This window comes from Medicago sativa, chromosome 7 (assembly GCF_051527215.1).
Source record: "Medicago sativa cultivar Bolivia chromosome 7, Bolivia_mono, whole genome shotgun sequence".
Taxonomy (NCBI): Eukaryota; Viridiplantae; Streptophyta; class Magnoliopsida; order Fabales; family Fabaceae; genus Medicago; species Medicago sativa.
In genome coordinates this window covers 34,524,624-34,537,451 of record NC_140755.1, presented here as the reverse complement: position 1 = coordinate 34,537,451, position 12,828 = coordinate 34,524,624, and positions in this window count along the sequence as shown.

Below are 12,828 nucleotides of genomic sequence, written 5' to 3'. Positions count from 1 at the left end.
CACCATTTTTACAATGCTGGACTGTCACAACTTGCCACAGTGAGCAGATAGCTCGCTAGGCGAGCTAGACAACAGAACATGGGGTCCTGCTCACCCCCAACTCGCCACAGCGAGCAGCTACTCGCCACAATGAGCAAGCTTACACGCCTAGGCGAGTAGACAGTGTAGTCATGCATTGTTTGCTCGCTTCAGGCGTTGTAGGCATGCTCCAGTTTAGTTTTTCTTCGAGTAGTCTTTTTATAAAAGTAAACCCCTCAAACCAAGGTCCTATTTGTTAATCATGAGCATGATTTTCTTGAAAAAGAAACAAGTATTTGACGAGTTAACAAAGCATGGCAAATGATAATATAGTACGATAAGAATCGGGTGGCAAGTTAATCATTCAGGAAGGGAATGAAGGTAGAGCCTTGACATAGCTTGTCAAGAACTAGAATAGTTAGTAATGAAATAGAATGCTATGCATTAGTGATATGCTTGACAAGACGAGAGTTGATTAGATATCTCTTCACAGAGTAAGTTAAGCAAGCATATAGTTTACCTCTAGTGGGATCGCTTAAGGATTCGAGGTAAAAGAGATAGCATAGATAGATGTAACTTTCATGCATGCATAAGACTAAGACTTTAAAAGTTAAAAGTGCCATGTCTCTTGTATTCCTTCCAAGGTCGGATACAAGGGGTTCTCATGATGGGAATGGGGTTAGCAGTAAGGAACCCGCATGTCACTTAGTAAGCAAGATGTAGTGTTTGTGTCTCTTGTGATCCACACTAGGTGGGATTCAAGGGGTTCTCCAATGGGAATGGTTTAGCCGTAAGGGAGCCGCGCGTCACTACAGGAGTGTCGTCGGTTATACCTTAGATAGGTTTCCATCGGTTAGATAGAGATTATGCTCGGGTTTACTCCAACCCGGGGCTCTCTGTAAAATGAACTAAGATATTATTTGTTTGTTAAACGCTAACCTAATGAATCTGACTATGCATATCTATTACACATGTTTATGTTATGTCATAGAGCCTTGGCGTAGATCGTCAAGAACTAATAGAGCCTTGGCATAGATCGTCAAGAACTAGTATGATAGCAAGATAAGATATGTTGTTAGACACAACGTAAGTATGCATAGAGCAAATAGAGAAAGTTATACCGATGACGATCTTAGGTTTCCCCTAATCGTACAGTTTAGAATCGTGTCATGATTATGTTATGCTTAGGCCTTGATACGTAGAGCTTATTCTTGGCAATGCGGTTTTAGTTTCCCCTTGACCGCCATGACACGTATAAGAAGTGAAGCCTATAACAAGGTAAGAAGAATCTTGTGACGGCCCTAGTATGCACGAACGTCTAAGTAATGCAAGTCCCCACACACGTATAATCAACCGACATGTTGTATTGTAGGCACGTGGTGACCGTAGGTTTCCCCCGAGGTTACCTATAGCATAGGGTTAGGTGGAACTCACTGAGACATTATGTCTCATCCCAATCCTTATTTGTTTCAGATAATCAGGTTGGATGGCAAGCTAGCAGCCGAATGGATGGTTCAGCAAGTGTTCGTTTGTACCCGCTGCAGGATGATATGGATATGCAAGGATGCATTTATTATATTTTAGAAAAGTTGAGTTGCATTATTATTGTACGAACGCATATTGTTGTATATGTTATTCATTCAAAGTTTTAATGATGTAAAATTTAATGTATCTGGTACTAAACTAATGCACATGCTAAACTTTCTAGATACGTTTAGCATGGGTATTACATTTGGTATCAGAGTAGGTCAATTCAGATCTTGCCTTGGGTCATTAAGTTACAACAAAGGTAGTGGGACCATTGGGTTCCGGGTAAATGTTCTAGTTGTTGTTGTTAGTTGAGCCTGATCAACTCAATTTAGCATTCGACAATTAGAATGGATGCCTGAGAGCTGAATAGGACCCAGGAGGAACTAAGTATGTGATGAAGCTGCACTGCAGATTGTGAACTCAGAAGTAAGAACTCTGAATGAGTATTAGTAAGAAGTTGATCGTGCCAGTAGGTGGCTGGTGAACTAAGCAAGTAGAAGTATGAATCCTCCGGGAATGTAAGGCAATGTTAAGAAGGGGCGTTCCGACAGCATTGGGAAGATGTTAGTAATACTTCGTATACCCGTAAGTAAAGAGTTTGGAAATATCTGAGTATGATATGAAGCTTCGGTAAGAGTTGTAGTTGGAATAGGTTTAATGTATAGAAAGGAATGGTGTTTTGGAACGTAAGTGCAAGGCTATAAGATAGAAGGAGGTCGACCTAGGTTGACGAAATTAGTAGGCTCTCAGGAATAGCATTATATGATGGAAGTTTTAAACTTGTACGTTCAGAGTGGACAAGGTTCTAGTGTTCGGGAAGTTGCGTTAAGCGGCAACGTAATGAGGTAAGCTATTCGTAGCGGGAGAAGTTAAGGATTGAAGTGAAAGTTTTATGTTATCTGGATTAAGGCATTAACTTCTGACGTGCTGAGAATGGTATCGAAATAGGTTGATGGTTGCCATACATATATTATATGAATATTTTAAGAAGTTGGGAATGAATGATATGCATTGGATTACTTGAGAAATGAGAATTTTCATGCAAAGAATGTTTTCAGGAAAAATCGAGCTGAAGAAACTCGCCAATAGCGAACCTGGGGCGAAATTTTCTGTTTTTCCGAAAACTATCAGTTCGTCTCTAGGGTCTGCAGTGACTATTGGAGAGTTGTCTTCACAATCTTTTATGCGACAAAAACTTTTATGACATCAAGTTACGAATGCATATCACATTTTAAGGTTTCGAAAGGAAAAGGCATGAGCAATCATCAACGAAATCGATTCGGTTTAAGGTAACTTTGGAAGTTAATGTGTCAAGAGTCAAGATGAGCTTAGATCAAGAGTTTAGAGGTTCCGGTATCTAGAATGGACGTCGTGGATGTGAAGGTATGAAGTAAGAAGTTAAAGTGGTGAGAAATCCCAAGGTTTTCGGTTTTGTGGAACTAAGAGTATCCTTTGAACCTATGTTTTGCTTGATTGACTTGCTAAGGCTCGTTAGGATGTTGAATCATAAGTTTACCTGAGTTTAGACAGATATACGCATATGGGTGATTGAAGTTGACATTTTCGAAAACTACACGAAAATTTTGTAGGTACCGGTCTGTTATGACTCACGTAGAGTGGGCTAAACTCACTAGAACCAAGATTTGATGACACGTATGTGTTATCAACTCGTTCTGTGATTTTAGAGTAACGACTGGGGCCTAGGTTCAGTATATTTTAATATATATATAGTGGAAAATCATCAACGTCAACGACCCGTGTGCTAATTTACGAAATTTTCTTAGAAAGAAAAAAAAATTAACGAGCAGGCATAGGAATGATTAAGCAAAACCTAGTATGCGAGAATGCGAAGATACAATGTTAGATGCATAAGGAAGGTATGTTCGAGTGCAAGATGAGACTACCATGGGAAGTCGTAAGGACGATTCATGGAAATAGTAAGTATGTAGTAACAGAGATGTTTATTATGAGTTAAGATTGCTCGAGAACAAGTGTAAGTATAACATTGATATGTCAAGAGGTAAGTCTATCTTGAGATTTAATCTTACAAGTAAAGGGTGGAGCAAGGTTGCGGATTTGATTGCAACATAGAAAGTCTTGAGAAGAGATCAAGAATATATTAAAGTAATAATAGAAGAAAGGTGAAGTTTCACTCGTCTCAGCAGATTAGAGTATTGGTTGAAGCCAACCGGTGGGAATCAGAGTAGTGCGACGGAAGTTAATCGGTAAAGTTGTTAGCAGTAACTATGGAGCATGGAATTAGGTAGTAAGAATCTTCGTGAAGAATGTTCGAGATAGTAATACAGTTTTAGTGATAAGTATTATGAGGCAAGCGAGGAGTTCTCGATATGATAAGTAGGATTGATGCTTATACAATCAGTGATGATTAAGGCAAAATTATAAAGGATGTATCTTCATTTAAGTAAGACGAGAAAGACTAGAGTCGCCACAAAGGAAGTAATCGGGTTGCCTAATTCGTGATGTCGAATGCGTAGAAGAGCTATTGGTTAGTCCGGAAGAGTATGTCCTACGATAAGGGAATATGGTTCTTGAGATATGCGCGATGAAGTACATACCCTTTTATACCAAACTTGTTAAGTGATAATGATACTTGCTAGAATAAAGTAAAGCCATAATTTTACAACTATTAAAGTTAAGATCAGTACTAAGGAACTTGGAAACGATGTTGTTTTAAAAAAAACATGATCTTTTACATTGTTGAAACTGATGAGGCATGTCGTAAGCGAGTAGGCTCACTTAAGACGTACATACTTCAGGATGAACTTGTTATAGTCAAGTTTGGGGTGAGTTGTAAAACCTTTTTCAAGATATGGAGACTCGTCCTGTGGTTTTGCAGTACCATTACAGACTCGGTTTTAAAATGATATTTTTCTAGTCATGTATCTATTCGTTCTAAGAACCTATGTACCAATGTTTAGAAAATTTCTAGAAGCAAAATGCTAGAATGAGTATCGTTATTAATTAACAAGAAGCGGTATTTGGAGGTAGGCAAGTACTATGGAGATAAGGTTTTAAGAGGAAACGGCAATGTTCGTGTGATTCCAACATCATGTGGAATGCGCGGATTTTGCTATGAGATTCAAGTGTAAGTGCAAATGGACTTAGTAGAAAGTTTTAAGAGCATGATAACCATAAGACTGACTAATAGATTGTCAGGTGAATCGGCGCTATTGATTTCGTTTCTCCATGCCAAGTTAGACGAGTTACCCATGGATTCGGGTTTCATTGGTTATATATTCAAGTACCTGACTAAAATAATGTTCAAATGGAGTTATCATCCTGGAAGACAAAAGGTCACACCTTGTGACCTTTCGTCTTCCAGGATCAAAACTCTATTTAAACAATATTTTAGTCAAGTTACTTGTTCATTGGTTATATATTCAAGTAACCTGACTAAAATAATTTTCAAATTGAGTTATCATCCTGGAAGACGAAAGGTTACACCTTGTGACCTTTCGTCTTCCAGGATCAAAAGTATATTTAAACAATATTTTAGTCAAGTTACTTGTTCATTGGTTATATATTCAAGTAACCTAACTATAATAATGTTCAAATGGAGTTATCATCCTGGAAGACGAAAGGTCACACCTTTTGACCTTTCGTCTTCCAGGATCAAAACTCTATTTAAACAATATTTTAGTCAAGTTACTTGTTCATTGGTTATATATTCAAGTAACCTGGCTAAAATAATGTTCAAAAGGAGTTATCATCCTGGAATACGAAAGGTCACACCTTGTGACCTTTCGTCTTCCAGGATCAAAACTCTATTTAAACAATATTTTAGTCACGTTACTTGTTCATTGGTTATATATTCAAGTAACCTGACTAAAATAATGTTCAAATGGAGTTATCATCCTGGAAGACGAAAGGTCACACCTTGTGACCTTTCGTCTTCCAGGATCAAAACTCTATTTAAACAAGATTTTAGTCAAGTTACTTGTTCATTGGTTATATTATCAAGTAACCTGACTAAAATAATGTTCAAATCTAGTTATCATCCTGGAAGACGAAAGGTCACACCATGTGACCTTTCGTCTTCCAGGATCAAAACTCTATTTAAACAAGATTTTAGTCAAGAGATAGAAAGGTTTCTTTAGACTCTAAAAAGAGATAAGAGATTTGTAAAATCATCAAGATAAGTAACATAAGTAAGAGACAAAAGTCTCAAGGTGCGGTAAGAAAGATTATGTATGCATGATAAGAGGTATGCATGATAAGATGCTATAGATGCAAGTAAGCACTGCAGGGCAAACCTGGTTTCTGGTAGGACCCTAGTTTAAAGGCAAATCCTGAGTGTTATGGTTAATGTAAGATTACTTATATGAATGGTTCATACCAATCAGAGAAGGAATGGATCCGAGACAACCAATCCATAGGTAGCAAAGATGTGTTTCAAACACGATGTTCTAAGATAGTTCTGTGATTTTGATAAAGATATTAAGATTGAAAAGATCATATTTAATTCTATGCGAAATAAGAAAGAGGAAGAATTACATGTTTTGATGAGGAAAGTATGTTAGAACACCTTGGAGTGGGGATGATCAGACTTTATGTAATAAAACCAAAGGAGACGGATTTTAGTCGCAGTGAGTGGTAGATGATTTCTAAATTTCGAGGACGAAATTTCTTTAAGGGGGGTAGAATGTAATATCCCGCCTGTCAGTATTGGAATATTACCAGTCGATCGTGCCAGAGGATTAAAGTTCATGGAAAGTAAGTGAAATGGAAAATATTTATTATGTGATGTCAGCTTAATACGGATAAATTATCAGTGTCGGATTAAACACGCTTAAGACAAGGGCAATTTGGTAATTGCAAGCCAAAGGATATTTATATGGTATAGGCCTCAAAATATCTCATTTCACTTATCCTTTGTCTCTCTAGATTTTGGCAAAGATTTCCTCTCTTCCTTCTCTCTTCAACCACGCCACTCCCTCTCTTCTTCTCCACCAATTTTTCCTAAAACTTCATCCTCTCATGTTAAGCTTTCAAACTATGTTCCCTTATGATCTCTTAAGCTTAAGGAATTTTGGATTTTGTTTGATTTCTCTACTTCTCCTCTCCTTCATGAAGCTGGGGTTTGTTGTTAGTAAAGAGGAAGCTTGAGCTTGTATATGTTATGGCTTCACCTTGATCAAAGAAGTGACATGAAGTTTGGAATGGATTGATTTCACTACTTTTCCTCCTTAAGAGAAGTTCATGTAGAATTAGGTTTTTGGTGAAGGAGGCTTTGAGTTGGAATGTAAACTTAAAGATTGATGATCAACAAGGATCATGATGCCTTAGATTACAAGAAAATATCAAGATGGTAATGGTATGAGCTAAGCATCAAGGAGTGATCAAGAGCTAGGGTTTTGGTTGCTTGAGCTTGGAACTTGGAGCTGCTATAAGAATCTTTTTTAGGTGAGTTCCATAGATAGTATTCCTTACCTTTGGGCTTATGTATATGACTTGTGAGCATAATATGTAAACTTTAGGGTTTTTACATATAAGTTTAGTTGCCCTTTTTATGGCATGCTTGCTATACTTGTAAATACTTGTCGTATACGTGTTTTACAGGTTTTACATGATCACTAGAGTCATCATATGCATAGAGATACTTGGTTTTGAGGTTTTTGGGTCAAAAACACCATTTTTACAAGTGCTGAACTGTCACAACTTGCCACAGCGAGCAGATAGCTCGCTAGGCGAGCTAGACAACAGAACAGGGGGTCCTGCTTGCCCCCAACTGGCCACAGCGAGCAGCTACTCGCCACAATAAGCAAGCTTACTCGCCTAGGCGAGTAGACAGTGTAGTCATGCATTGTTTGCTCGCTTCAGGCGTTGTAGGCATGCTCCGGTTCAGTTTTTCTTCGAGTAGTCTTTTTATAAAAGTAAATCCCTCAAACCAAGGTCCTATTTGTTAATCATGAGCAAGGTTTTCTTGAGAAAGAAGCAAGTATTTGAGAGTTAACAAAGCATGGCAAATGAGAGTATAGTACGATAAGAATCGGGTAGCAATTTAATCATTCAAGAAGGGAATGAAGGTAGAGCCTTGACATAGCTTGTCATGAACTATAATAGTTAGTAAAGAAATAGAATGCTATGCATTAGTGATATGCTTGACAAGACGAGAGTTGATTAGATATCTCTTCACATAGTAAGTTAAGCAAGCATATAGTTGACCTCTAGTGGGATCGCTTAAGGATTCGAGGTAAAAGAGATAGCATAGATAGATGTAGCTTTCATGCATGCATAAGACTAAGACTTTAAAAGTTAAAAGTGCCATGTCTCTTGTATTCCTTCCATGGTCGGATACAAGGGGTTATCATGATGGGAACGGGGTTAGCCGTAAGGAACCCGTATGTCACTTAGTAAGCAAGATGTAGTGTTCGTGTCTCTTGTGATCCACACTAGGTGGGATTCAAGGGGTTATCCAATAGGAATGGTTTAGCCATAAGGGAGCCGCGTGTCACTGCAGGAGTGCCGTTGGTTATACCTTAGATAGGTTTCCATCGGTTAGATAGGGATTGTGCTCGGGTTTACTCCACCCCGAAGCTCTCCGTAAAATGAACTAAGATATTATTTGTTTGTTAAAAGCTAACCTAATGAATTTGACTATGCATATCTATTAGATATGTTTATGTTATGTCATAGAGCCTTGACGTAGATCGTCAAGAACTAATAGAGCCTTGGCATAGATCGTCAAGAACTAGTATGATAGCAAGATAAGATATGTTGTTAGACATAACGTAAGTATGCATAGAGCAAATAGAGAAAGTTATGCCGATGACGATCTTAGGTTTCCCCTAATCGTCCAATTTAGAATCGTGTCATGATTATGTTATGCTTAGGCCTTGATACATAGAGCATATTCTTGGCAATGCAGTTTTAGTTTCCCCTTGACCGCCATGACACGTATAAGAAGTGAAGCCAATAACAGGTAAGAAGAATCTTGTGACAGCCCTAGTATGCACGACCATCTAAGTAATGCAAGTCCCCACACACATATAATCAACCGACATGTTGTATTGTAGGCACGTGGTGACCGTATGTTTCCCCCAAGGTTACCTATAGCATAGGGTTAGGTGGAACTCACTGAGACATTATGTCTCATCCCAATCCTTATTTGTTTCAGATAATCAGGTTGGATGGCAAGCTAGTAGCCGAATGGATGGTTCAGCAAGTGTTCATTCGTAGCCGCTGCATGATGATATGGATATGCAAGGATGCATTTATTATATTTTAGAAAAGTTGAGTTGCATTATTATTGTACGAACGCATATTGTGGTATATGTTATTCATTCAAAGTTTTAATGTTGTAAAATTTAATGTATCCAGTACTAAACTAATGCACACGCTAAACTTTCTAGATACGTTTAGTGTGGGTATTATATATTACATATTGAGAAGATCAAGGAATCGTGTTATAGACAAATTTAGAATTTAAGATATATATGTTTTATGTCAAAGTTAATAGTTTAACCAAATAAATAGAGATTAAAAAAATGCATAATTACAAATACGAAAATAAAAGACCAGTTCTGGCCTAGAAAACACGTAAGCTCTATTCCGGCATGGTGGTTACAAGCTCCGGCACGGTGGTCACCGGCGAAGGTAGTCCGATCTTGATTTTTCTTAATGGGTTTAGTAGAGGAGATGGAGGGGACTCTTTTTATGGTGATGGTTTTTCAAAATCTTGTATGTGATTGTCGAATCTAGCCTAAAAGATGGCCGTAGGGATCTTTAAAAAATCTTTGACAAAACAAATTTGATAGAATAAAATTAAAGATGAAAAGGAGAGGATGAAGATGGTGGAAAAACAAAACGAGGCCGGAAACACGCTCAAGGAGGTCGTAAAATTTGTTGCGGCGGCTAGGGTTTGATAGAGGTTTGGAGAGTTTTCCAGAACTTTTTGGTGAAGAGAGAGAAAAATAATGTGAAATGAATAATGTGTGAGTTGGATAAAGTTAAATGAATAATAATAATAATAATAATTAATAATAAAAAAAAAATTATAAAAAAGACTCCTCCTAGGTCTGTGAAGTGTGAACCGAGATAGAAAGGAGGATATTTTTTTTTTTTTTTTAGGGAAGAGAGGGATATATGGAATTTTTTTTTATGCCCTACTTTATGCCCAAAAACACAAAAATACCCTACTTTTTCGGAAAATTGCAGAAATACCCTACTTTTTCTGGTGTCTCTGGTACCACTCCACTTGGAGTTGCGGGGTACCCTAAAAAGTGATGAAATTTTTTTCTTTATTGTACCCATCTACTTGGAGTTGTGGCGTACTTTCTTATTTTTTTTTTTGAATTTTTTTTATACCTCACAAGCTTGACTTGCGTCCTATATATTGGTTTTTTTTTTTTTAATTTTTAAATACCCCTCTACTTTGAGTAGCGTGGTATAATATGTTGGGTATTTGTGTTGGCTGCATTGTTGCTAAAACAAATATCCTTGTTATGTAAGTTGGAACCAATGTTCCAGCATGTGGTTAGGCGACTCTGTAAGATGTTGGATACAATGTTTCAACATCCTGGAACGGTTCAGTGTGCCTGCGTCCATGCCCATTCTGTACGCGCGTATTTTATCGATTAAGGAAACCATATTTCCTTTACTTACTGACCAAGTAACGCACATATCTTATAAGAATCAGCTGTGGAATATTTCTAAAATAGATATTTTATTTTAGGAAATATTTGTTATTATTTGGAACGTTCCTAAAAAGGTTTCGACATATTAGGACTTTCCAAATTTGTTTCTGATTCTGTTTTGCAGGTTTGCTGAACCGATCTGCAAGTTTACTGAAGCCCAATGATTTATTTAGCCCAAGCTGCTTCAGTATAAAAGGAAGACTTCAAGACCTAATTGTTTATTCAAACCTTCATACTAAAAAGTTTAGATATTTGGGGTTTGAGTATTCATGTATTCTGTTCTTGTGTAGTTTGTGATGCAAGTCTAGAATCTATTGTGTGTTCTTTCTTGTGTCATGTTATATACTTGTTTAGGACTGAGTTTGTGAGTATTGATACTCTTGTGCATCAAACCGAAGTTGTGAAACAAGGTTTGGTTGTTTGTGTTGGAAGGTAACTTCTATCTTGTTGTGTTTGAGGTCTGATAGGTCACTGGGGCAGTGACTGACCATTAAGATAGTGAGATGGGATCTCAGATCTAGGAGTTCGTAGGTTGAAGTCTATACGGGTAGGTCGTAGGCCATATAGTGTAAACGAGGAGTTTGTTGAGAGCTATTGAATAAGGACTACACTAGTGGATTTCCTTCCTGGCTTGGTAGCCCCCAGATGTAAGCGTGTTGTGCTGAACTGGGTCAACAAACTCTGTGCCTTTTACTTCCATGTCGTTTATTTTGCTGTTTGTTTATACTTACTGCTAGAATGATGTTGAAACATTAAACGAAACATCTGCTTCCTGCGGATCTGGATCTGAAACATCACATAAAAACAGCTTATAATTGACGCGCTAAAATTCTATATCTGTTATATTTGTCTTGATTTGTCTGTTTTCTACTAGCTCGATGTTAAAACATCTTACTCGACATTCTAATTATAACATCGTATAAAACACATGAAAGCTAGTCTACCTGAATTTCAATTGGTATCAGAGCAGGCACTCGACCTGCTACTGGGTGAGCTCCAGGGAAGATAAATTCTGGACTCTTGGACAGATTCAAGGAAAGAGGTATTTGAGTTGTTCTTTCATTCATCTATATGCCTATTGAAGGGGAGTAATATGTTTTTGTGTTGATAATCTGCTGTTGAAGGGGAGCATTACTTTTAACTGGTCTGATGATGTCATGATACTGATTTATTAAACTATGGCTGGATGTGGGTATGTGTATTCTGGTGAACTGATGTCGTACCATATGTTCAAACATCATATTGTGAGAATTTATTTTTCTCTGAAATTGGTTGCTTGTTGGAGTTTATTTTTCCCTAGATTTCTCTGTGAGGCTGGGCTCTATCTCTATTCTGCTATATATGCCTCTGATGTTCTTGGAAACACTTCAACATGTCCAACTATGCATTACTATTATTTTAAAGATGTTCTTTTGAAGTAATGCTGAAGCTTGTTACTCTCTTTCAAGATGAATTCTTATGTTTAAATGAAAGAAGGTATGATTGCATCCCACTAGTTTGTCTATATGATCTCATATTGTTCTATTCAAGAAATAATCCCAATATACTGATGGACTGGAGTACTCAACAGTTGGTGGCAGTTTTTCTAACCTTGTATGGATGAAGGAAAATATAATGTTGAACAAGGTGTTCCAACATTATGTTGGGTCAATTTGAGTACAATTGATATTCTCCAGAATATTATCCTGAATAGTGGGACGCCAACCCTAGAAAGAAAGCTGATGAAGGAGTTTATGGTGTATATCTTTTATGTTTCTGACTATCCTCTTAGCAAGAAGTTCCAAAAAGCCTATGTTAGAAGAAAATGTGTCAACTTCTTTCACAACACCATCAGCAAGTTTTTTTTTGGGTTGAAGAGATCAATATACCTGAGTTAGAGGTGACTGATAATCAATTGTGCAAGGAGATAACTGCCAATCAGGTCAAAGTATTGCCTAAGAAGAAAAATATTTCCTCTGCTAATTGTCTATGAACTATGCTATTCTCAACAAGATTCCTGCAACAAACTGGTTCCCTACCACTCAGCCCACTAATATTGCCACATGATTGGGTAAGTTTGTTTATGCTATAGGTTGTAAGGCTAAAATGAATTTATGTGCTTATATCTTTGAACAAATTGTTAAGCATGCCGAACCTGATGTTGTTAAGTTCCCCATAGCTTTTCTGCCTTGTTGAGTAGTATTATTTTAGACCAACACCCTAGTATTAAGACTGCCAATGTTATTGCTAAGAAGAGGGAATCTCCTCTCATGTTGCACTATAAGTTGTGTGGTGCGGATTATGTTCCAGACATTGTTGGAACATCTGGAAGTGCTCTTGTTGTAGGTCTGATATCTTCTGGAGGTAGATTGTTGAAAGTATTCTGTTCTGTCATTTCTGCATTTATGGTGCATGGTAGTATTCTATTTGTGTGCACTCTGAAACATTCATGTTTTTCCTAATGCCATGCTGATGTGCCCAATGAAGTTGAAACACCTCGTCTGTCTAAATTTTGCTTTGGCTCATGAAGTTCTTCCTGTAGCACGTCCTTGGTCTGTAACCCTTGTGGTATTCAGTACTTTGATTGGCCTTCTAGTTCTATGCATTTTTTTGGACGATATGGTATTATTCTAATTTGTGAACT